A 26,969-nucleotide genomic window follows, 5' to 3' on the forward strand; every position below is an offset into this window, starting at 1 on the left:
TCACCAGAAAAATATTAGTGTACTTAAAGAGGAGAGATACAGTGTCTTCTGGGTGACCTCGCTGGATCAGCCACCGCCATTAAGGCAATGATCAGCAAATTGCATGAGCCAAATCATTTCCATCTGGTCAGTGGGTTAGCTTGACCGGAGCTGCAGCAGTGCTGGGAGAAAGAAGGCTCAGTGTAGCACTCTTGGGAGGAATACTTGAGAGAGAGGCCTGAAGTTTGGCAAGTAATACAGTCAGCTCTTGCAGTTATGATGGAGCCATTTCCTGAACTTAGCAAGGGTTCCAGAAGGCCTTAATTGCAGACTAGTTCATCCTAGGTCTTTTACATTGGACTATATATATTATCTGGGTCTCCTCTGTTCTGGATACAAGGGCCAAACTAGATCTTGTGTGGATGGGGTTTCCATAACTGCAACTCTCACAATCTTTTTCCTTTCCAAACACCAGCTGTGCGTTCTGTGACTAAATCATGGCCACAGCATGGAGCGAGGAGGAGCCTGTTTTCCCCACATCATTTTGCCAGCTTAAGTTGCTTCCTTCCAAAACCTTCTGCAGCTAGCTGTAGAAGGGTGTGGGGGGGAGGGGAGAGGAGAGCAAATGCATAATTTAAGGGTGGGTTCAGATAATCACCAGAAAGAAAAAACAGAAGGTATCGGAGATTCTTTATGAGTGCATGCTTCTGGCGCTCACTGGTAATTCCACCCATTTCCTTGTCATGTGAAACCAGATATGTTGGGTGGAGGATGTCGGGACCCAGAGGTGCTCTTACCCCTTGACCTTGGGGCTCTGGTCTGTGGCCTCCAAGGTCTGGGGGGCCTCCAAATGGCCAGGGGGGCTGAACCTCCATCCCCCTCCCATAATTTCAGCCACCATGTGCTTTATATCTATGGGGTGGTGACCGGGGGAGGGGTGGTGGCTGGGGCGGGGTGGCGGGTAACCGAGCAGGCTTTCCCCCATGGCAGTGTTGGCGGTGGTGAATGGAGCAGCCACTGGGCCTGTCCGTCTGGCTCAGTTGCTCCTGATAACTGTGAGGCACACCAGCGTTGAAATAGATTGTTGCACGCCTGTGATGTCAGAATGGCCAAACAGGGCCATTTTTGAAGGAGGGAAGGCCGGCGGGGGGAGTGGGAACCTCCGCGGACACCCCCACCCACGCACACACCTCAGAGAACCCCGCCAGAGGGAGTAAGGGTTTTTAAAAAATATATAAATCAAATTATTTTCGTTCTTGAACCCACCCACCCCAAATGGCCCGGGGTGGCGTGGTTCAGTCTGAGAAGAGCATATGAGGTCTCAGATTCAATCCCTGGCAACTCCAAGTTAGGGCTGAGAGAGATGCCTGCCTGCAACCTTGTGGAAGCTGCTGCCAGTCTGGGTAGACAATACTGAGCTAGATGGACCCATGGTCTGACTCAGCTGAAGGTGGCTTTCTATGCTCTGTGTTCTATGAACAACAAGAAACAAAATAAACAAATGCAAGAACTTGTTTCTTGCTCACGAGGTAAAGTGCTAATCATGGTACTCACCTAATACAAACACAGGGAAGCAAATCTTGTCCCAGAAGCCACGCAAACTTTAAAACATGAATAAATAGAAAAGTCAGTCAGCGCAAATGAGGACTTGCAAAGGGTGGAGCAGCTTTAAAATATTCTATAAAACATGAGAAAACAGGGACTCACATCTACAGCAGCTGAATGCAAGCGCTCCTAACATTCCTACACTGCCACACACTCTCTCCACAGTGCAGTTGACAAGAGCACAATTACCATATTTACCCAAATGTAATATGACTCTGAATTTAAGATGGCCGCTTTAAAGATACATAAGTACTGTAATATTATTATTATTTATTTACACAGACAGGTGTTATTGACTGGTTTGTTTTATCCAGACATCGAGTCCTTCCCAAGGACCTGGAATGGCTGAATTTTATTATCAATGTTGCTGTTATTATAGATATTGTCGCAGAATATAGGCTGTTCCCAGTAAAGTTGCTTTTTGTAATTGGCCGATGGTGATTTCTGTGGCCCCTATGGTGTTGAGGTGCTCTTCAAGTTGTTTTGGAATTGCACAAGGGTACCAATTACTACTGGGATTATTTTGGTCTTTTTCTGCCACAGCCTTTCAATTTCAGTTTGTAGATCTTTGTATCTTGTGATTTTTTCCATTTCTTTTTCTTCTATTCTGCTATCCCCTGGTATTGCTATGTCGATTATTTTGACTTGTTTTTCTTTCTTCTCGACTACAGTGGTGTATTGGTAATCTGGTGTATTGTGTGGCAGATGTTTGTCTGTTTGTAGTCGGAAGTCCCATAATATTTTTGCATCTTCATTTTCTACAACTTTTTCAATTTTATGTTCCCACCAATGTTTGGCTACAGGTAGCTTGTATTTTTTGCAGATGTTCCAGTGTATCATCCCTACTACCTTGTCATGCCTTTGTTTGTAGTCAGTCTGTGCGATCTTTTTACAACAGCTGATTAGGTGGTCCACGGTTTCATCTGCTTCTTTACAAAGGCGGCACTTTCTGTTTGTTGTGGATTTTTCGACTTTGGCTCTTATTGCATTTGTTCTTAGTGCCTGTTCTTGTGCAGCCAGTATTAAACCCTCTGTTTCTTTCTTCAAGTTGCCATTCTTAAGCCATTGCCAGGTCTTGGTGATGTCTGATTTTCCACTTATATTGTGCAAATATTGACCATGCAGTGGCTTCTTTTTCCATTTTTCTGCTTGGTTCTTGACTTGTTCTTTCTTGTAGGCCTGCTTTGTTTCATTGGTGTTGAATAGATTCTCATTCTTGACCATTTGAAGTGCATCTTCTTCACTGTCCTTGATCTATTCTTCAAGGCCTCTTTTCTCCTCCTCTACTGTTTGGTGGACTTGCAGCATTCCTCTTCCACCTGAGCTGGGAGGGAGGTATAGCCTATCTACATCACTACGGGGGTGCAGTGAATAATAATAATAATAATAATAATAGGACTCGATGTCTGGATAAAACAAACCAATCAATAATACCTATCTGACTGTGTAAATAATAATAATAATAATTATTATTATTTTATTTTATTTTATTTTATTTCTATACCGCCCTTCCAAATATGGCTCATGGTGGTTTACACAGAGAAATAATACATAAATAAGATGGATCCCTGTCCCCAAAGGGCTCACAATCTAAAAAGAAACATAAGATAGACACCAGCAACAGTCACTGGAGGTACTGTGCTGGGAGTGGATAGGGCCAGTTACTCTCCCCCTGCTAAATAAAGAGAATCACCACATTAAAATGTGCCTCTTTGCCAAGATAGCAGGGGTCATTTTGTATTTCCCCAAAAGGAAGAGGACTCTGAATTTAAGATCCACCCCCCCCCCCCCAATTTCTAACATTGAAGAACCTGGAAAAATCTGCTTAGAGTTGCCACCAGCTCGTTTCGTGGCGATTCAGGACTGGGCTTTCTCTGTGGCTGCTCCGAGCATCTACATCTCTGATGGCTTTTAGAAAGACCCTCAAAACACACCTGTTTTCTCAGGCTTTTAGCCAAAATTAATTTTAAACTGTTTAATTGTTTTTATCCTATAAAATTGTTTTAAATTTTTATTCAATGAAATTGTTTTGTTTGTTTTTACTCTGTTTTAGATTTGTTTTAAACTGTGTGCTCCACCTAGAAACACACATATCAGGTGGTATTTAAATATGGTAGATAAATGAATAAACATAAGAAGCTGTCTTATATTCATTCAGACCAGTGGTCCATCTAGCTCAGTATTGTCTACACTGACTAGCAGTAGAACTCCAAGATTTCAGGCAGAAGACTTTCCCCGCCCTACCTGGAGAAGCCAGGAATTGAACCGGGAACTTTCTTATAGCAGACAGTGCTCACATGCATCCAAATGTATCACCCATCCAAATGTCAACCAAGGTGGACCCTGCTTAGCAAAGATGACCATTCATGCTCACTTCACTGCTGAAAGACCAGCTCTCCACCCTGCAGTTCTTCTGGATTTAAATGTAAATTGTTTTATTTTAGAGGCATTTGAAGATCTTTATGATGCCAAAAATGTCGTACACATTTATGATAGGATCTCTTTATAGGGAATTAATTTTAATGCTGTCATTGTTTGTTGATTTGGTATCTTTTTTTAACATCACCACTTGTATTCATTTGTGCCATAAGAAACCTGAAGGAAGCAATAGGGAAGGCTGGGTGTAGTGACTGATCAAATAAAAATCAAATCAAGCCCAAGAAGGTAAATCAATGAAGGTAAATTAGATGGTGAGGCTGAAGAGCAATCGGAGGCACGAAGAACACAGGTGTAATTGTCAAGGGGAAATGGCAGGAACTATCCACCACATGCCTATAGCCAGAAATATTCTGGTGGCGGCCATAATGGGGTGGATAATTGTGCAGAACAGCCAGAATCAGAAGCCCTAGTTAGAGTGAGACATTACATTGTAGGAATGTACAGATGCCTGTACTATCGTACACGTATTTGTGTGAATGACTGTACCTGCATCCCATTTTTAAAAATGAACCTGGGTACAGGACCCTCAAATCTGTGGTACAGATCGGAAGTGCACTGCTGTACATATGTTCAACATAACATGTGAACAACAGTACCTGTGTACAGCTCTGTACCCGTGTCAGATATTCCTCTTAGCGGGTGGGGCTGTCGCTCAGGGGTAGAGCATCTGCTTTGCATGCAGAAAGTTCCAGGTTCAAGCCATCTCCAGGCAGGGCTGGGAACCTGTGATCACGTCCTGCCTGAAACCTTGGAGTGCTGCTGCCAGTCAGTGTGAACAATACTGAACTAGATGGGCCAAAGATCAGACTCAGTATAAGGCAGTCTCCTGTGTTCATGTGCCTAGTGGAGAAGCTTCAGTTCTGGTCCACAGATTTGAATGGGATCTCCTGAGCCCTAGTGACTTATGTTAAATGCACACATGATCTACATGCACTGGCTGACACCCTGACTCAATTTCTTAATTGCACCGCTCAAGAGTTTCTTTAAAGGACTACTAAATTTCAGTAAGGCATCCTCTACTAAATGCAGCCAGGAGGTCAGGCAATGTATGCACCTACAGGTCTGTAGGCACACAGATATTCATATGGTACATCCAGTGCATATACAGTAGTATGCTTCCTATCTATAGACCGGTTCAGGTGATACTGTCTCCACCCAAGTGATTAGGAAGGGGGTGTGCCAAGAATGCGGACTTCCCAATGCCCTTCTGCCATATACATTTATTGTGTTGGGAGCAGTGGCACACCTGGGTCATTTTGGAGCCCGGACCTTTTAAAAACAAAATCAGAAAACCTGCCGCCGGAACGCTGATCTTTGCCATTTGCGCGGCCAGGAGGTGAGCCGGGCAGGCCTCCCCCATGTTGGTCCTCCTCCTCAGGCCTCCCCTTCTCCCTGCAGGTGGCCATGCTGCTGGGCAAAGCCATGAGCCACCCCGCCCAGCTTACCAAGGTCCGCTCGGGGCAAGGTTGGCGGGGCCGTGGTGGCCAGTCCCAGCCAGGGGAGCCTCATCCTCTCTGGCAGCTGTAGAGGAGAAAGGAGGTGGCAGTGGCAGCCCCTTGTCAGAGGGGAAATATAACAAGGCACACCTGGACGGACAGGCCCACCAGCCGCTGTGCCTGCAGTCGCCGCCACTACAGGGGAGGATGTTCGGCTTATCCCCCGTCCAGCCGTGCACATGGCGGTGGGAAAAATGGCAAGGAGTGGCGTGGCGGGGCAGGCATAGGGCAGGGTGGGTGCTGGGTGGCGGCAGGCCTCTGGGGAGCCCCCCCCCCCGAACATTTGGAAACACCCCCCCCCCCAGACAGGAGGCCACGGACCAGATCCCCAGGGTCCATGGCAAAGATCGTCTCTGGTTGGGAGGACTATGTTTGAATGACCCCTCTACAGACACTCCAAATAACTATTGGGAGTGGGAGTAGAAGGGCCATTTGGATGAACAGATCCCCCACATAATAAAGGGGCATGCCAGGAGGACATTTTGAGGTCCATGGAGGATATCACATTGGGCACAATCTTGGTGCTTCCCCTTCCTAACTGCATGGGCAGGGGCTGAATCATCCATACTGGACCTATATCATGCATTTGAGGGGGCCTGTACCCAGGTTCACTTATGGTTTTCAGGTTTTCTTATGTCTGTGGTTACAACATTGAAAGAGGTCAGGCTTACCTTGATGATGATGTCATCGTCATCAGTTAAGGCCAACAGCAGAAGAATGAAGGTTATGGGTGCTCTGCCACTGAAGTCTATGAAAGGCCGGAGAGAGAGGTCGGTATGTGTAGAATCTGTTTTATACAGAGTTAGCTAGTAGTGTTTGTCACTAAGATGGAAGTGGCAATGCAGGAACTGATGGGGTCACACAACTCAGTGGTGGGGTATCTGCCTTAGACGCAGAAGGTCTCAGCTTCAATCCATGGCTTCTCTAGGAAGGGCTGGGAAAAACTTCTACCTGAAACCCTGGACAGCCACTGGCAGTGTAGACCATATTGAACTAGATGGACCTATGGTTTTATTTGGTATAAGGCAGCTTCCTATGTTCCTATGACCCCAGCTCCTAAACACCATCTCCCCTCTTTTGTGGCCAACTCACAGGTAAGATGTTATTATAACGCTTTAAGACTGCCATCCTATCCACACTGACTTATGAGTCCCACAGTGATATTACCTCTGAGTTGACCTGCATAGGATTATGGAGGAGCTCAGGACCCAAACATAGACTAAGGCTGTAATCCTGGGCAAAGAAGCACCTTTTAAAAGCGGTTCTTCTCTTTTTATTTAGCAGGAGGAGAGCAACTGGCCCTATCCACCCCAGCACAGTACCCCTCCAGTGACTGTTGCTGGTGTCTTATGTCTCTTTTAGGATTGTGAGCCCTTTGAGGACAGGGAACCACCTTTATTTATTTCACTATATAAACTGCTTTGGAAACTTTTGTTGAAAAGCAGTATATAAATCTGTAGTAGTAGTAGTGGTAGTAGTAGTGGTAGTAGTATCCATGCTTTCCTGGGAGAAGGCCCCATTGAACACCATGGGATTTACTTCTGAGTATACCTACATAGGATTGTGCTGTTAGACCTTTTTGTTATGGACTGCATTTTAGAATGATGGAGCTACTCTTGAAAGACCAACATTTTTAAATGTCAGAGAGTGTATAATAGTAATGCTTTAAGTCCATGCTGAATAATTCACAGAAGGGCTAGCCAAAGAGCCACCCTTGCTTCCTAATTAATTGTGGAGATGGTCAAATATTATGTCTCAGATCTTGCTGGGTCACTCATTATTGGCTAGAAAAGTCATCATGCATATGGATGTGGCACAATCCGATGGGACTGAGTCACTCTTCTGCTATGCTTGGTTGCCCTCACTTTGGTGGAATAATTTATCTGAGGCCAATGTTCGTGCTGGCTGCCTTGGAAACTCTGAAGCTGAACTATTGAAAAGCAAGCAAATAATTTGAAAAATGAAATCTCTCTTTGTTAGCAGGGCATGGCGAGGCGACAGTCATGCTAAATGGTCAGGAGCACTGTTTCCAGCCTCGACTTGTGGGCAGTGAAGCTTGCAACCTGCTAGGCTATGATAGTATTACACATGATGGAATTTGGAATCCTGAGAACCTCCGATTTCCCCCTCGCCCCAACACACCCTGTGAGTAAACTTCTAGCTCTCATTATTGTAGACAATATTATTATTATTGTTTACACAGTCAGAGAGGTGTTATTGACTGGTTTGTTTCATCCAGACATCGAGTCCTTCCCAAGGTCCTGGGATAGCTGAATTTTATTATCAATGTTGTTGTTATTATAATAGATATAATCTATAATATAATATAATATAATATAATATAATATAATATAATATAATATAATATAATATAATATAATTTATACACATGTGTATATATAGATATATAGATATAGATATATGTGTGTGTAATATTATATAATATAGATATTATAATATAGATATTATAGATATCGTCACAGAATATAGGCTGTTCTCAGTAATGCTGCTTTTTGTAATTGGCTGATGGTGATTTCTGTAGCCCCTATGGTCTTGAGGTGCTCTTCAAGGTTTTTGGGAATTGCACCTAGGGTGCCAATTACCACATTATTATAATTATTATTATTTTACACAGTCAGACAGGTGTTATTGACTGGTTTGTTTTATCCAGACATCGAGTTCTTCCCAAGGACCTGGGATGCCAGAATTTTATTGTCATTGTTGTTGTTGTTGTTGTTATTAATAATAATTTATTCAATTTCTATACCACCCTTCCAAAAATGGCTCAGGGAGGTTTACACAAAGAAATAATAAATAAATAAGATGGATCCCTGTCCCCAAAGGGCTCACAATCTAAAAAGAAACACAAGACATACACCAGAAACAGTCACTGGAGGTACTGTGCTGGGGGTGGACAGGGCCAGTTACTCTCCCCCTGCTCAATAAAGAGAATCACCACATTAAAAGGTGCCTCTTTGCCAAATTAGCAGGGGTTGAAGCTTGGGATGAGAGCTGGTTTTGCGGTAGCAAGCATGAATGGTCCACTTTGCTAAGCAGGGTCTGCCCTGGTTTGCATTGGGTGACTACATGTGGTCACTGTCTGCTGTCAGATATTCCCCCTTAAAGATTGGGACTTTAGCTCCGTGTTAGAGTATCTGTTTGCATGCAGAAGGTCCCAGGTTCAATCCCTGGCATCTCCATGGGGGGCTGGGAGAGACTCCTGCCTGGTACTCTGGCTGGGGCGGAAGGTGCCTACAAGTATCCCGTTTCCATGGGCGCTATGTGTTAACCACTTGTTTCTGAGTGAACATGTATGGGATTGGGCTGTTCCTGCAAAAAGTGCAAGGCATCATCGGCCCTTACATGTTTAGATGTAAAGCGCATGTATTCATTTCGAAATGTTTGTCCTGCTTTATTCGCTTCTTGAAGGATCTTGTATTGTGTAAAACAAACAATCCAATGGAAACAACATAAAACAATTTCCATGGAATATAGCCAAGAAGAGTAAAAGCTGCACAGGAAAAGTATCCTTAAAACACCTTCAATGGGCCCGAAGGCATCCTAAATAGGAAAGTTTTTAGACAAGACTTCTCAAGCTCCGCTCAGGCCCATGTAGTTTAACCTGCAGGTGTGGTGGCAAGTGAGTGGACCTCTTCCTTTCCAAACTGAGTTGGATGAGTTCTCTCTTTGCAGGACGTATAATGACTTCAATGCAGGCCTTATAAGGCCTCATTCCTTCAAAAGGCATTCCTGGGGATCCACTGTCATAGTGGACAATAATGACCCAGAGGGACTCAGTAGATAGCAACTTTCTATGCACCACCCACTGATCTATGGCCAAAGGTTTCCACAGTCTATGCAAAGAGTAGGGATGTGGAAATCAATTTGAATTCAAATCAGTTCAGCTCAAATCTAGGTGATTCAAGTGATTCAAATTTGAAACGAATGACCACTTAAAAGGGCAATTCGATTTGAATTCAAAATGAATGAATGAGATTTGAGAGCCGTTAGGCACCTTTTTAAACCATTCAGACCCCCTAATGGGTTAAAGAAGGTGCTAAAACAGGGTCAAATTGATTCAAATCCAATTTTGGACCCAATTCAAATTTTATTTGAATTTGGAATTCATTTTGGGAATTTGATTCAAATTAGAAATGAACCACAAATTTCATTTTGTGCACATCTCTAGCAAAAAGCACACTTATAATTCTTATAGACAGAATAACTCTCTTGGGTTGCCACCTCTGACTGAAAAATTTCCTGGAGTTTTCTTCTCAATATTTCCCCCCACTCATTTTCACAATTTCAAACTATTAGAATCTCCAGGATTGCTTTCAGTAGTCGCCTAGAGATTGAGGTCAATTCCTGCAGACTCTAGACCAATCCTGAAAGATTGGCAAACCTACAGTAGGTAAAAACAGACATGTTGTATTTCTCAGCTTCTCCATTCAGAATGTCACTCATTCATCTCTGGCTCCTTTTGAACTATGAAAACACTAGTATAGAATATAGAATATCTGGCAAAAAACAATTTGCAAAGGCAAATTTCAGCTCCATTGAAATAAAATACAGGGGAAGAGTTTTTGAAAGAAAGTACTGAAGATACTTTCCCTCCTTTCTGCTGAAGCAAGCCGAGCCTTTAATTCCACACACCCCTTGGAAATCTTTCAGTGATGTCCTCGTAAGGCAAGTTTGCACTTGGTTGCCTTTTGATAAAGAACCCATTAAAAACTCCAGTGAAAGACACTCAGCTACCAGGAAATGATATTGCAGACTGCAAGTGGCCAAATGAGTACTTGTTGATATCAAGAATTTGGACAATGAACCCCCAGCAAGTGGTGATATTAAAGAATCCATGAAAGTGTATATTTGACTGTAGGAGAACAAAAATACACCACCTTAGCTATAACCCCAGAAACTCTCGCATTCACATGAAAAAGCATCACACAGGAGCTATTTAAAGGCAAAGTTGTGCTGTCGCGTCTTATTGATTGATTGACTGATTGATTAAGTGCCGTCAAGTTGGTGTCAATGACCACATAGAGAGATTCTCTCCAGGATGATCTGTCTTCAACTTGGCCTTGAAGGTCTCTCAGTGGTGCATTCATTGCTGTCATAATTAAGTCCATCCACCTCCTGCTGGTCGTCCTCTTCTTCTCTTTCCTTCAACTTTCCCCAGCATTATGGACTTCTCAAGGGAGCTGGGTCTTCGCATAATGTGTCCGAAGTATGATACGAGTTTGAGCCTGGTCATTTGTGCCTCGAATGGAAATTCTGGATTGATTTGTTCTGTGATCCATTGGTTTGTTTCCCTGGCTGTCCATGGTATCCACAAAGGTCTTCTCCAGCACCAAAGTTCAAAAGCTTCAATGCTCTTTCTATCTTGTTTCTTCAAAGTCCAGTGTTCACATCCATAGTATCATGGGAAAAACCATTGTCTCTTTGGTCTATTTAGTTCTGTAGTCTATTTACCGTATTTTATGGACTATAAGACTCACTTTTTTCCTCAAAAAATATCCGCCAAAATTCAGGTGCGTCTTATATGTTTTAACAGTTTAATACGTTAAAACTCTGAAAAACTGGATTAAAATTAAGGTGCATCTTATAGTCCGTAGTGTCTTATAGTCCGTAAAATACGGTAGTTCTTTATTATTCGTGCTGCAGTGCTCTTTTTCAGATGGCCCTTTTTCGAAATAGAAATGCCATCACAATTGGGGCCACCATGATGAGCCCCCTCTCCCCTAGCTATGTGCCTGTCCAGACTACCAAACAACACTTTGCCACATTATAAAGATATTAAATCATTCTGGTCAGCTAGAAGATAATCAAGATAAGAGTCTGTGTGTCCTGCATGACAACTTATAAAAGGAATTCTATATTTGTGCCGTAGATCTTGGTAAAATTGACAATAAAGGAGCACAGTTTTGATATCTCCTGAATTACAGAGGCAAAAATCTTCTTTATAGGGGATTTTTTAATATCACCCTTCCAGAACTGCTGTTTGTAAAACATTGCAATGTGCCACCTACAAAGCTCTGCGATATTCTGGAACTGTAATCGAGTTAAGATATCTAGCAGGGTTAAAAAAAACAAACCAAAACTTGGTTACTCAAATAGACACCAGCAGTAATGGAACCATGGTCAACCTGTCACTCCATATTGTATATTTGTTGCCTGAGGTTTGTTCTGGCATTTTTATACCCCATAGATATCATTACAGGAGGAGAGAAACCTCCTATATCAATACAGGAGGAGAGTTAGTGCAGCCTCTCCTCTAACTCACTTTTCCATCCTGAGGGGTAGGTGTCTAATAGCACAGATGGAACTAAACCTACAGGATGGAAAACCAGCTTTAGCCAGAATTCCAAGATGTTAATGCACACTTTGGCCTCCACTTTAAGCCATCCTGCTTCCAAATGTAAGAAGCACTAGGCACACATTGGGAAATATTTTTCAGAAACACAGACTGCACAGATTCCATCTCAGAGAACTTTGAATATATGCCAAGTTGAGCTCCAAGCTGTGCTTGAACTTTGGCAGAGAAAAATGTTTTATTGCTGAGGGGACGATTTGAGCACCCCAAGAAGATTGAATTGCTAGTGCAGTCTTATGTGCATTCTGAGTTATATTCTCTATGCACACACCTTCTACCTGAGGCCTGAAAAATTACACCAAGGTATTTAAAATACTTAACTTGTTCTAAAAGGTGCCCATTTATTGACCAGTTCTGGATCTATGGTCTCTATACAAAGATACCCCAGTATCTTGGTTTTAGTATAATTTTTTCCTAAAGATACTTCATCCTGAGGGATTGCCTGCTCCCAAGGGTTGCTGCTCGCTTGACAAGATCATTTCAGGGGGCTCTGTTCTGGGTGCCAACAATGAAGGAGGCTCGGTTGTCGTGCACGTGGGACAGGGCCTTCTCTGTTGCTGCCCCCAGACTCTGGAATGCTCTCCCAGTGGCCATTCATTCCTCGGACTCCATCACAGTTTTTAGAAAGCTTGTTAAATCTTGGCTTTTTATCCAGGCCTTTACATGATTGTTTCTATTGCTGCTTCTGTGTGTGTTTACCCCTATACAGTTTTTATGTTTGTATTTTATATTTTAAATTAGATCTGTTTTATATTTTAACTTAATAGTTTTAATTGTCATTTTAATTGTATTTTTTAACTTATGTAAACTGCCTTGGGATTGTTCTTAATGAAAGGCGGTATATAAATTTAGCAATCAATCAATCAATCAATCAATCAAATCATAATCGCGTGTAAAGCTCTTCTTAAGCCTATTGGCATCTGCGAGATAATGATGGCATCATCTGCATACAAAAGTATGGCAAGGTGTTTTTTTAGCTAATTTAGGTGGATGATGGTCTAAGTTGTCTAAATGGGAAATGAGATAATTGATGTACAAATTAAACAACAGAGCCAGGATACAATCATTTACATGACTCCCCTGAATTTTGGTATTTCCTTAATAAGATGTCCCTACACACTACAGCGTACCCTTAAATGAGAGTTTTTGTGCAGTTTAAACATCAAAAGAAGAAAACGATGATTAACTGTTGACATCAATAGCTTGTGCCAAAGTTTTTCTCCGGAGATCAGATCAAAAGCAGATCTAAAGTCAACAAATGCTGGATATAAAGCAGAATTGGGTTTGGAGGTAAATTTCCCTACTAAATATTGTAGTACTAAAGCAGGGTCCATAACAGAGTCACCTGCATGGAATCCAGTTTGCTCCTCAGCAAGGATGTTTTCGGAGTCCACCCAATCTAATGACCACCTGTATAAGTGCCTGGCATACATCTTACTCACTAAGGAGACTAATAGGTTGATAGTTTTCAGATAATTTTCTTTCACTCTTTTTATAGATAGGAATTATTATTGCCACACCCAAGTCCTTTGGCACACATCCTTCTTCTTTGCAAACTGTTTTGCAAACTTTTGTTGAAAAGCAGTATATAAATAAATAGTAGAAGAAGCAATGGACAATTCCTCAAAATCAAAATATTTGCCACCTATACAGCCTGCTTCAGATGACTGCATGGATGGTCTGTCTCTGGCTAGCATCCTGACTGATGCGGTGTTTGTGCAAGAAGAGCTCCTAGCTATGCTCCTAGCTATGCTAGATTTTTAGAATTGCACTATTCCACTACTGCACATTAGTTGCCTGCAAAATATATGAGGCATGCTACAGGTTGTATATCTTGTTGCACAAATGCAAACCTGTTTGTGCAGTAAGGCACTCTCCAGCCTTAGCGCAACTGGCCTGTGCAGTAGCCTTGCACTAGTGCAACGTCTCTAGCCTTAGAGCAACTGGCTTGTGCAATAGCCTTGCTCTAGTGCAACGTCTCTAGCCTCAGAGCAACTGGCTTGTGAAATAGCCTTGCACTAGTGCAACATATCTAGCCTTAGCACAACTGGCTTGTGAAATAGCCTTGCACTAGTGCAATGTCTCTAGCCTTAGCGCAACTGGCTTGTGCAATAGCCTTGCACTAGTGCAACATCTCTAGCCTTAGCACAACTGGCTTGTAAAATAGCCTTGCACTGGTGCAACGTCTCTAGCCTTAGTGCAACTGGCTTGTGCAATAGCCTTGCACTAGTGCAACATCTCTAGCCTTAGAGCAACTGGCTTCTGTAATAGCCTTGCACTAGTGCAATGTCTCTAGCCTTAGCGCAACTGGCTTGTGAAATAGCCTTGCACTAGTGCAATGAAATGTCTTTGTGCAGGTTACTACATGCACGGTCTCCGTGCAGGTTACTACATGGATAGGCCAGCCCTGTCATGGGCTGGCCTTGTCCTAGTCCAACACATCAACCACTACACCAGAGGTTCTCCAAATGTTGCTGAACTACAACTCCCATCATTCTCAGTCACAACAAATTGTGGCTGGGGATTTTGGGAGTTGTAGTTCAGGAATATCTGGAGTTCCACAGGTTAGGAACCCCTGTATTACACCACTGGCTCTATATTTAACAAGTAGAATCAAAATGCAAATCAGCACACATTTATGCACAGTAGGCACGACCAGGTCCTTTTTCTGGGGAAAGTGCCAAATCTGACTGTAATGGGGACTGTAAGGCTGTAAGGCTGCTCTAACAACATCATAAAAAGTAATCAACACTCAGTCATGCTTGGATCACTTTCATACTAATCCTCTGCACTGGGCATTTGTTCTGCGGACAGGGCAGTGCTTGTGCCTGTCAGATGTGTTCACAGCTTTGACTGCAAAGGTTCTGCTGCAATGGGCTTGTAACCTGTCACACTTGAAACGTTGTGTGCTGGTTTAAGGCTCCCAGTGTGGATGGCTGGGGTGTGCACAGTCATGCTTCCTGCTCGTGAAATTAAACCATGACAGAAAACAGTGCCGCTGAGCATTATTCACAATGGCTAAAAGGAACCTCCATGTATCTCTTTTGATATCGCATGCTGGAAACAAAAGGCAGGGCAAGGCCATCCAGACCCTGTTTATGAGCTTCCCAAAGGCTTCTAGCTGGCCACAACCTGCAACAGAATGCTAAACGAAAGGGACCTCTTGGGAACATAGGAAGCTGCCTTATACTGAGTCAGACCATTGGTCTATCTAGCTCAGTATTGTCTACACTGACTGGCAGCAGCTCTCCAAGTTTTGGGGCAAAAATCTTTCCCAGCTCTACCTGGAGATGCCAGGGATTGAACATGGGACCTCCTGCATGCAAAGCAGATGCTCTACCACTCAGTTTCGACTCTGTGGTGATCAAGGGGACAATCCCTCCCTTAGCTGCCGGGGGTTCTCAGGTAGGCCATGCAGGAAGATTCACCCTTCTAATAGGGATGTGCACAGAACTGGTCTTGCTGGTACACACTGGCATGGTCTGATGATGTCACCAAGCTAACACATAGGCATGAGCTCAATGGGACGAGGCTACAGCTGCCCGTAAGAACCTGTCTCCTATTCTCATGAGGATCGGAACTGTTCTGGCATAACACCCAGTGGGTGTGGGGTTGGTATGGGGGAGATAGTTGGCAGCCCGCAGCAGTGGCCTGTTACAACTGCCCCTATTACTGCATCCCCTGTTACAACTGCCCCTATGACTCTGCTCTGGTTGCTAATACTCGGCCACTCTAATCTTGTATGTGTCAACGAAAAAACACATCTTATGTCCAATGCACGTATTATCTGTGTTGTGTATGCTCTTAGAGATCTGTACACACATATGCTTGTTTGCACATTATATGCAGTGCACATACAATAGTATACTTCCCATCTGAACCCTGCAATTGAGGGGGCCTGTAACCAGGATCAATTGGACAATGAGGCGAGTCTCACGATCAGTGAGACTCACCAAAAGGAGGTCTGCGGGGAGAGGTCTGTGGGGGATTGTCTCTCCCCACAGACGATCACTAACGATCACTAACGATTCACACAACGTGTGATCCACTTGTGGAACTCTCTGCCACAGGATGTGGTGACAGCCAACAACCTGGATGGCTTTAAGAGGGGTTTGGATGACTTCATGGAGGTGAGGTCTATCAATGGCTTCTAGTCTGAGGGTTGTGGGCCACCTCCAGCCTCAAGGGCAGGGTGCCTCTGAGTACCAGTTGCAGGGGAGTAATGGCAGGAGAGAGGGCATGCCCTCAACTCCTGTCTGTGGCTTCCAGCGGCATCTGGTGGGCCACTGTGCGAAACAGGATGCTGGACTAGATGGGCCTTGGGCGTGATCCAGCAGGGCTGTTCTTATGTTCTTATGAGGGGAAGGCTATTCAAGTGGGTGACCCACTTTGGGTTACCTGCCTGCGAGCCCGGTGGTACCCACGATCCGTGAAAAGCGGGCTAAGCTCCCTTAGCCCGCTTTCCACTGATCGTGAGAATACCCTTAGTGACTGCATATACAGTCATTCACACAATAGTATGTAAATGTGTACAGACACTTGAACACATACAACACAAAGAGGCAATTCCCGCGAGCAGCAGAAACTGGGCTAAGGGAGCCCAGCCCAGTTTCTGCTGCCTGTGTGCCGCAAAAGGGTGTGTGTGGCTCCCGGCAGCAAGCCCGCCTAAATGCCCTCCCCCTTAAATGAGGTTAATGGAGCGAGAGCCCCTTTAACCCCATTTTTTGGGTCATGTGTCCGCCGCAGCTCCTTGCAGGGTGGGGAGGGGGAACCCCAGGAATGCACCACACACTCGCGCGGTGCCTTACTGGGGCTCCAGGGGCTGGGGAGTCACATGGCGCTGCTTCCCTTCACCTGACCCCTGGAGCTCCCGGATGAGCCATGGCTGGGTGCAGGAGTGCCTGAGCAAAGATGCCACTCGCATGGGCGGCTGCTCCGCCCGCCCAGGACGTTCCATTTGATCATCTGCAGGGAGGTAAGCACTTTCGGGCTTCCACCCCACATAACAGGGTAGTCCTTCCCACTTGATTGTGGGAAGAGCTTCAAGGTGTGCATAGGAGTAATAAAAAAAGCTTTATTAGCCTCCCTGTAACAAATTGTTCTCTGGGCGGCTTACATTAAAACATAAGATAAAAACACACAACACATTAAATCATAACATACAAAAAAAGGTGGGAGGGGGATACAGTACAAATTGGTGATAGCAATGAATAGCCAGAGTATTAGCGCTTTTATAACTGTAGGGTGCTTCACTGTAAATCTGCATCAAAGCCATCTCAAGGTTTGGGGCCCTTCACTTCTTCTGATGGCACCAGAAATGTGGAGCCAGAAATGGGAACTTCTGCCTAGTTTGCATGAAGGTGATTGTGAGTCTGGGCTATACTACTTCATATTACAGGTACCATTATAGACCTCAAGTGAGGACTCACATTACCGAATACTCCTCCATACAAAGAGTTCCCTCCATATAGAAAACTATGGGCATATTTGCACCATTGAAACAATGTCGGGTAAACATTAAATCCTAGATCCCTACAGTGTGCGTACACTCCCAATTTCCGGTCATGGGAACCCAGAAATGGTTGCGGATGGTGGGTTGGCATGGTGCCAACCTGACATCATTCATCTAAGATTTGGTCTCTGGTTATCGATGTTGGCTAAATGTTGGGTTGGCACAGTGCGGACCTGACATTGGCGAAAATTTCTGAGTTCCCAAGACTGGAAATCGGGAGCGCGCACACTGTGTTGATCTATGATTTAACATTTACCTGACTTTGAGGCTATTCCCACGATCGTCCAAAAGCGGGCTAAGGGAGCCCAGCCGAGCCTGCTTTTGGGCGATCATGTGCTGCAATTGGAGCTGTGTGGCTCCCGGCAGCTAGCCACAGTAAATCCCCCTCCCCTTAAACAAGGTTAACGGAGCGAGCGCTCTGTTAACCTTCTTTATGTGCTTGCGTGTCGCCATGGCATGTGGCGACACACGAGTAGACTCCTGACCAGCCTCCTGGGCTCGAGGGTCCTTCCAGGATGCCCCGTGCACTGGCACTTCCTGGAAGTTCTGGGGGCCTCGTGGCCCCCGCAGTCCCCTCTGGCTCTGTGTAGGTGGTCAAGCCCACTCTCTCCGCAGAACCCCGTCAAGTGCTGTTGCCAAGTCCTCTCCTCTCCCCAAATCACTGTTGCTTTCAGGTTGCAATCCTTGGCATGCTTGCTTAGAGTAATCCTCACTGGGAACACTGTGGGAATGTTTCTGAGTAACCATGCATAGGATGGTGCTGTAAAGCAGTTTCAGAGAGGACAGAGAAGCGGGGCCTGAGCCAAAGAGTGGCCCTCTATCTTTCTACGGTGCCTTTGCTGCAGGATATTCCTACCTGCGGGCCAACAAAAAAGTCCCCATGGGCTAGAACTGGGCCCCGGGCCTCATGCTGTGCAGGCCTGTTTTAAGGTGGATTCTAAGGACAAAGGCATACAAGAGTGCAATTACCGTGGGTCAGCATATAGGCAAAAAGGCCTTCCTTTTAGCTTAAACAAAGAAGGTTTGCCTTTTTAAAAATAAGGTAAAAGTGGGGGGGACTTTCTCCTCGCGCACTCCACCCTTGCTGCAGCTGCCCCTGCCTGCGGAGAGGGGCAGCAAAATTTGAGAAGGGGCTAAATTTGCTGCTCCTCAAATTTTGCCACCGTAGGCAAATGCCTACTCTGCCTCTCCGTTAAACCACCACTGCTTAGGAGAGTACTCCAATATTTATAGAACTACAGTGGGAGAAGCTCCACACTTTACCAGGGATAGACAGGCCTTAGGTCTACTGAGAAAGCTTGTCCCAACTCTGATGGAGCCTATGACATTAGCCAATCTAAATTTAAGGTACTCCCTCCAACCTTAAGGTCCCTTCTCCTAAATGGATGGCCAAAGGTGGGTCTGGACTAGACTGATTCTTCTTTATAAAAAAGGGATTAAGGGTGTACCTGGATGGCTGAATCCAGTGCATGACAAAAAGTGAGAAATGTACTATTCAGAGATCTCTGTGGGGAGTTGATGTCCTAGACTAGGGATTCTCAACGTTGGGTCCCCAGATGTTATTGGATTTCAACTCCCATAATCCCCAGCCCCAGTGGCCTTTGGTTGGGGATTAACATCTGGGGACCCAACGCTGAGAATCCCAAAACAGAAGAATCCCTAGACAGAATCCCTAGAGAATCTAAGTGGCACTCTTGAGCAAAGTCTGAGATGTGGGGTTCATCACACATGCAGTCCTTTTTTTTTTTTTTGCTCCACCGGATGCCTCTTCATTTATTTGCTTGTCTTGTTTAAAGACAGAACTCCAGGTGGAAGGGACAATCAGAAATTATGTCTTGAACATCACCAAACAACACCAGTATTGTGTATTCTCCGAAATCCTGATTAATACATCTTGGCTAGCCTCCAAAAAAAAAAAAAAAAGCAAATAGCTTGCATCATTTGCATCTTGGCAAAAGTAACAGTTGTCTTAATGTTGCATATTCATTGTTCTATATATATTTTTAAGGAATATAGTTGACTTATCCTATTATGGATGATGTAACCTTTTACAGAAACGTCTCAAGGGACACTTCCAAAAGGCTGAATTGCTGAGGTGGGAAGTGCTGTTTCACCATTTTTAAACCTCTCCAATGCCTCATTCCATGTTGGTTCCTGGCTGTCCATACAGCCAACCAGCTCAAAATTTACAGGAGGTTGATGCCTCAGGAACATCTTCCATGCTTCCAGCTGTGTTTTACAGAGGGGTGACTCTGGAAAAACTAGTCTGGAGGAGTTAAGGGGAGGTGAATGAAGACCAGGGGAGCACAGATTTTGGTATCCACATTTAATATATAATACTATAGGCTTGTTCTCATGACTTACAGCTGAGAAGGAGGAACATCCAGCCAGGCTCCAAGCCCTGTGTGCACTCTAAAGAAATGATCATGTGATGTCAAAAATGGAGGTAGAAGGAAGGGGAAATGATGGAAACATGGGAAACATAGGAAGCTGCGTTCTACTGAGTCAGACCATCTAGCTCAGTATTGTCTATGCAGACTGGCAGTGGCTTCTCCAAAGCTGCAGGCAGGAATCTCTCTCAGCCCTATCTTGGAGATGCCAGGGAGGGAATCTGGGACCTTCTTTATGCAAGCATGCAGGTACTCTTCCCAGAACAGTCCCATCCCCTGAAGGGAATATCTTACAGTGCTCACACATGGAGTCTCCCATTCAAATGGAAACCAGAACAGACAATTCATGCTACAAGACCAGCTCTCCTTCTGATCATGTGCTAACTTCGATCAGGGTAGGACAGTAGTGGCAACCCACATTGAGTACCCAGAACTACTACTACTTCTTCTTCTTCTTCTTCACATTTATTTTACAATGTAAACTGCTTTGAGAACTTTTTTTGTTGAAAAGTGGTATATAAGTAGTAGTTGCAGCAGAAGCAGCAGGACATCCTGCACCATCCGGAAATGATCGCAGCTAGCACATGATCACTTCCCCCTCCTCCTCCCTTGTTCTTTGCTCACACACTACAGTTTCTTGGGAGTATGCACAGGGCTTAGAACCTGCCTAGACACTCCTCCCAACCCAGTTGTCAGTTGTGAGAACAGGCCCTACATGTTAGTACTATGCACATTGTATGAAGGTAAATGACACGAATACATTAGGTACCCAGGCTGTGCAAAACTTCAGGAAGGTATTCAGTTCCAAAGCAAAGCTGGTCTCTTCAGCACAACTTGACCCAAATCAAATTGCTAGCTGATGTGGGTCCAGTCATCCCAAATCAGGCCTGTATTGCTTCAGACTGCTTTTCCTGCCTCCCCCGTTCCCCCTATAGTTACTGGCATGGCTGCGACACAACTTGAATTTTAAAAGGTCTGCTGGATTATTCTAATTCCTCTTCCTCCAGTCCTAGGAAAGGAGCAAGGTCTTCTGGTAATTGTAGTCTTTTCCAGGGCTGTGGCAATATACTGCCAAAGCAGCTGAAGTAGTTTGGAAAAGAAATGAAGGGAATGTTAGATAAGAAGTATTTTCTTTGATTTCATCATCATCATCATCATCATCAAAATATTTCTATATTATATGTGTGTATAACTTTTTTAAGCCATTAAACCATTAAAAAAGCTAAATAGAAATTCCATGAACATAAGCTGAAAACATCTCCAACAGAAGATGTTGGAGATAATCTGCAAGGGAAGGCCATCGTGCCTTGCTGGTGAACATCCAGAAATATCTGGTTGGCATCTGTTGGAAACAGAATGCTAAGCTACATAGACCATTGATTCCTCTGATCAAGGAAGGCAGTTCCTAATGAATGAAACAGCTTGAAGCTCTTGCCAAAAAAAGAAAAAGGGAAAAAAAGGATGGCTCATATCCATATAGCCCCCGATATATTTGGCAGAACTTGAATAAGGGCCATTTGACACATGGACCATGAAAGTGCAATCCAGATGAGAATGGATTGAATGAGAGTTCAGTAAATATCAGATGAGTTGTGAACTGGGTGTGCATGTGGGGAAACAATCACAACACTATTTTGCCTGGTGCCAGCCTCTGTACAGATCTGCCCCACCCACATACTCAGCCTTCTCAGCTGTCCCTTAATTTGCCAGGATTTAATTCCATAAGTGTGGCAGGTTGTCAGGATTGCTGGGGGTGGTGGGGGGGAGGAAACATAAAGAACAGCAATAGCTTGGATTAAACAGGACTCCACTTTATTAGAGGAACATGGCATAAGACACGCTTAGCTATTAAGATCAGAGTGGAGAGGATGATTGCTTATAATCCATTCTGTTGCAATGCCTAGGAAAACCGACATGGACAGCCAGCCGAATTGCCCTCTGGCATGACTCAGCTCCCCCTCTAACTGCCCCCTTGTATCCCAATAATCCTGTCTGCATCCCCATTCACTTTTCACCTCTTCTTATCCAGACTGGCAGGGTTCACAGCCCCTTGGAATTCCTTCTTTTTACATCCAAGGCAGGGGCGTAGCAAGGTTGGAATGGGCCCAGAGACAAGATTTTAAAATGCCCCCCCCCTCAAAGTCCAGGGCCTCCGCACACCCCAGGCCCCCAAGGATTTAAGTCTGATGTTCCAAAATAAGTATGCTGCCTGGAAATACATTTCACTGAATACACACACGCACACGTCACAATATATAGTGATATACATTGAGTACTATACATTTGTTTTACTTTTAATGCCTAGAACACACTAGAAAGATGAATTATTAAAATGGGCCCCTCGCTGCAGATTAGCAAAGGAGACTTTCAACCATGCAGGGTGAGCCTATGTTTGTTTTCTCAGAATTCTGAACAAATTCAGTCAAGTTCGATTCCAGGAGGTTTTTCACAGGAGGCTTTTAAAGCCCTTTAACACACACCTCCTCTGGAATAGAGGTGCTGCATTCACATGTTGGCCAGATTTACCCTGAAGTCCCTGCAAGTTATTGGGGAGCAGTTCACACATAAGAAATATAAAATAAAATAAAAGCACCACACATGCTTCACAGTTCTCACTCAGACCTTCTGGGTTGCAAAACAACTTGAACATAAGTGCATTTATAAATGAATGAATGAATGAATGAATGAATAAAATAAATATAATACTGTTTCTTCCAGAAGTTTTTGCAATTTTCTGCCATGAAACAAGCCACTTATAGGACTTTTTAGATAGTTTTTTTAAGCCAGCAAATTTTCCAAGCTGTTTAAAAATAAATATTCAGAGACTTCTCAGTCCCTCCCCCCCATATCAAAGCCCTATGGCAAGCAGATGCCTATATATCCGGGGGTGGGGCGGGGAAGGTAACCACAAAAAGGAGTTCACACTCTACCTGGCAGCAAGGGGTCTTCTGCTGCAGAGAACAGTGGTGGCCACTCTGGCTGCCTCCTCCTTCCTGGCTGGCTTGGGCCCTACTCGAGGTCAGGCTTCACAGAGGCCTACACGGAGGCCTCCGTGGAAGCCCCGCCCACCCGCTGATCAGCTGAGAAGCGGGAGAAAAGGAGCTCTTTGCAGCTTGTCTGCTGCCTGGATTGCTGGCCAGGAGAACAAGCTGGAGAGACGGCGAACAGGGCAAGTGGCTAAGGGGCCTTGGGGCTGGGCAGGGGGCAATGGGGAGTCATGTGAGGTGCCTCTGGGGGGGCCCTCCAGGCAGTGGGGCCCCCAGACAACTGTCTCCCCTTGCCCGATCGTTGTTACGCGCCTGATCCAAGGCATCCTGACTCTGGGTAAAGGATCTAGCATTCCTCAAGAACTTGTGCCTCTACTAATAATCCCAGCCTATCAGAGTGTTAACGGTGGAATAGAATGTATATGTTTATTTTGAGTAGTTGTAGTTAGCCTAAGTAGCGCCATCTTAGATTCTGTACTAGAAGCTGTGTGTCTCCACTTTCCTAGTTTGCCTGCCAACATGTTTACAGACTGCTGACGCTGCCTAAATTGCTTTCCCACTGCATATCTTCACACTCTCGTGTTACTTCCATGCATATTTTAACAATAAAAGAAAACACTGCACCTTCCTTGGAGCCCAGTGATTGGGCAGGAATGGCTATTCTAGAGATAAGAGATTAGCTCACTAGGGAGTCTTGCTTGCAGATATTTCTACAAAGACTGTTTTGTGATCTTGAAAGAATGCTATTGTAAAGGAGTGCTGAACAACCTAGCAAGGTTGGTGCTATTACTTGGGGGTGCCATTTTGTTTCTGGTTGACATGGCCTTTGTGGCTGGGGATTCTGGGAGTTGTAGTCCAACAACATCTGAGGGCCCAAGGTTAATAAACCCCAAGTTAGATTATTCATCCAACTCTGGCACCCTTGCTCCACTCACCGGTCCACATCCTGACTAATGCTGTGCTTGTGCAAGGATGTTGCACAATGCAAGTCCATTGCACTTACTTATTGCACTAAGTCTGGAGCTTGCATTCCAGACTAGTGTTGTACTAACACAAATTTGTTTGTGCTTGTTCAACAAGGTGCACAGCCTGTGTCATGCCTCATACGTTTTGCAGGGAACTTTTGTACAATAGTGCAAGAACACCGTTCTGAAAATCACCATGATTTAGTCCAGCTATGCAATCTTCTTGCACTAGATGCTGTAGTGACTGGACAAGCTGCCATTTTGTGATGGGCTCCACTTTTCCAAGCCTCTATTTTGTGCTCCCAGGGCTCTGATAAAGTTTGATGGATGGGGTCTCCTGTATTCTCATGCACTAAGAAAATCCTCAAGTTACTTCTGGATTGCATCTAATATAGCTCAACAAGCTAAGGTCCCTTTCTCTCGCCAGCAAATAGTAAGTTTTATTGTTTGATCATAGAACAGAGTGCAGCACAAATGACCAAAATAATAACAAACTGGAGCAAATGTATAATGGAACACAGACAACCAAATCAACAAAACAATTTACCACATGCTGCTTTCTGATCTAGACCCATCTCTCTCTTTCAATGGTGAATGCAAGAGGCAATGTTTTGAGTAACCAACCTCTCAGAACTCTCAAGGAGAAATTAACTTTTGTGTAAAGTAGACCAGTTATGAAAACAAGAAGGGAGCTGGCGGGGGGAAACTTTCCTGTCATTAGGACTGTCACCCAATTTAAAGAATGATTAGTTGATTAATCAAATGTGCTTTGATCAATTAAATCTGCATACATTTGCATCGGGCTGAAAGAATAATTTTGAAAGCAACAAACGCTCTTTGTTTTTGTTGCTGCAGTTGCTGTCTCAGAAGAGGCTTTCCAACCTATGTGTGGACAAATAGGGAATGCCTCTTCCAAGACACTGGCTGCCACATGTAGTTTCTTTGCATGTGCCCTGTCTGGAGGATATGAATCAAGGCTTGTGTAGAAGGAGAGGAGAGCTGGTCTTGTGGTAGCAAGCATGACTTGTCCCCATAGCTAAGCAGGGTCTGCCCTGGTTGCATCTGAATGGGAGACTTGATGTGTGAGCACTGCAAGATATTCCCCTCAGGGGATGAAGCCGCTCTGAGAAGAGCAGAAGGGCTGAGAGAGCTTCCTGCCTGCAATCTTGGAGAAGCCGCTGCCAGTCTGTGAAGAAAATACTGAGCTAGATAGACCAATGGTCTGACTCAGTATATGGCAGTTTCCTATGTTTCCTATGTTCCTAAGGCCATGTACTAGACTCTGGTGTATTGGGAAGCAGTGAAGACTCCCCTAATGCAGCTTCCCTAATGGGGGGCACAGTTCCTGCCAATCCCCCAGATATGGGGCTCCAGACATTACCACCACCTCTTTAAATAAGGTTAGGGTGGGCTTGCCAACCCCACAGGATGTAAAAGGCGTCAAAGGGGGAGGGTGTGAACAACGGCCATTGCCTTGCTGCTCCGGTGCAGTTAAGAAGGTTGCTCTTCCATGGCCCTGGTGCATGCTTGCTCTGTATGCCACTGAGCACAGGTCCTTGTTGGGCTATTTGGGCATCTGTGTGTGTGTGTGTGTGTGTGGTGTTTTCTTTTTCATTTGCAAATGAATATACTTTTGCTTAGCTGGGAAGTCTCTCAAGTATAAAGAAACCACTACCTGACTTTTGGGCAGCCCTGATTGGTTTCTAAACTGACAGGTATGGGACCATGCAGGGTCAATATTCGAGGGAATGATGGTAAATCATTGGACCCAGGCTTCCCTGCATGCTGTTGGAGATGTTCCAATTGCTGTGGGGGATTTTATTATTATTATTTTGGCATGAAGATTCCAGTCAGATGAGTTCCCAGTTCCTTTTCCTCAGTAAATGCATTCTATCAATTTAACTCCCCACGAACTCTCAGGTGCATTACACAAGCAAAACTCTCTCTTTTTGCTGCTGTTGTTCAGAGCGATCTATCACTAAGCAGAAGCAAAGAACAAATACTCAATTAGTCACAGGCTGCCAAAGTGAAATTTTGAAATACCGTAAGTGCAACTGGTGTTCCTTATAACCAGCCAGCTCACTTGAGAAGGTGGTTTGCAGCTAACAAAAGCTACGCATTTTGTAAGAGTACGCCACTGTCTAAAGTCTGGAAAGGACTGCTTATACTTAACAAAAAAAGTTACAGGATGGGGGAGGTGGTGAGCATGAGACTGTCAGGATTTGCTTTGGCATTCTATGCATTAGAATGCAAGCAGTTTGCAGCAATGAAGGAACCTGCCCACATTGTTATGAGCACCCCAAAACACTAATACGTATATAGAATATAGGCCTGTGTCTGATTTCATTTATATTAAGAGTTCAATTCAATGTCTGAACTGGAGGTGAATCTCATGACTGCCTGGTCAATGATTTGTAGGCAGGAGGAATCCTGCATTGTTTTGTAAATTGGGTGAACTGCCTGCTTTGCCTCTGGGTGAGACATTCCAGCATTGCATTGTGAAACTGGATACTTAACAAAACACAAAGGGCTGGGCCTGAGCTAATCAATATGCTAAAATATAACTCACTATCAGATAATGTTTGTGGAAGAGGCCAGGGGCTGAACTCCCCCGTCCTGGCAAGAAATCTATGCTAATCATTGTCAATGATTGGCTCTGCCATGCCCCAAGGGGGATTACTCAGTTGCTGTCTATAGAAATTCCATCCTGGGAGAACACCTGTAGATTTAGTCTTTCCACTAACACTTGCTTCCCCCCACCCCTTCCTGAGTGCACAGATTTCAGAAGATGAGATTCAGAATTCTCTGAACTGGCCAATATCCTGAGTAATTAAAAGTCATTGTCCTGAAAGTAACAGCTTTGTCACCCCTTCTGGGGAACCCAGGAAAAGATGAGATTTGTATAGATCAAAGAGAAAAACACTATAAGAGTGAGGCTTTTGAGACAGAGAGTTCAGCATTCTTGTGCCTACAACAAGATCTGCTCACACGCTTTCCCAGAGTTTGCTGCCCAGCCGCGGGGCTAAGCAGGAACTCTGCCCGTGCTCAGAGGCTGTGACTTCCACCGTGCAGTGAGAAGTCAAGGCTCCCCAGCCATGGAGCTCTCAGCTATGATCTGAAGCAACTGCACAACTCCTGTCTCCGCCAGCACCTCACTCCTTCCATTGAAGTGATTCTTCTCTCTCCAGCCTCGGATCCGGGGTAAATATGCTGCTTGGAATCT

The 26,969-nt window shown here is 44.6% G+C and overlaps 1 long non-coding RNA gene across 1 annotated transcript; it reads right to left on the reverse strand.

The window, feature by feature from the left end:
* LOC128352441 (uncharacterized) lies at nt 1-22,812 on the reverse strand. The gene is made up of 4 exons (XR_008320417.1): nt 22,725-22,812; nt 6,191-6,267; nt 1,534-1,580; nt 1-566 (listed from the first exon to the last, which is right to left on the reverse strand). It is a non-coding gene; the product is annotated as an uncharacterized LOC128352441 (long non-coding RNA).
* Nucleotides 22,813-26,969: the final 4,157 nt, after the last annotated feature.

Source organism: Hemicordylus capensis, chromosome 3 (assembly GCF_027244095.1).
Source record: "Hemicordylus capensis ecotype Gifberg chromosome 3, rHemCap1.1.pri, whole genome shotgun sequence".
In the NCBI taxonomy this organism is placed as follows: Eukaryota; Metazoa; Chordata; class Lepidosauria; order Squamata; family Cordylidae; genus Hemicordylus; species Hemicordylus capensis.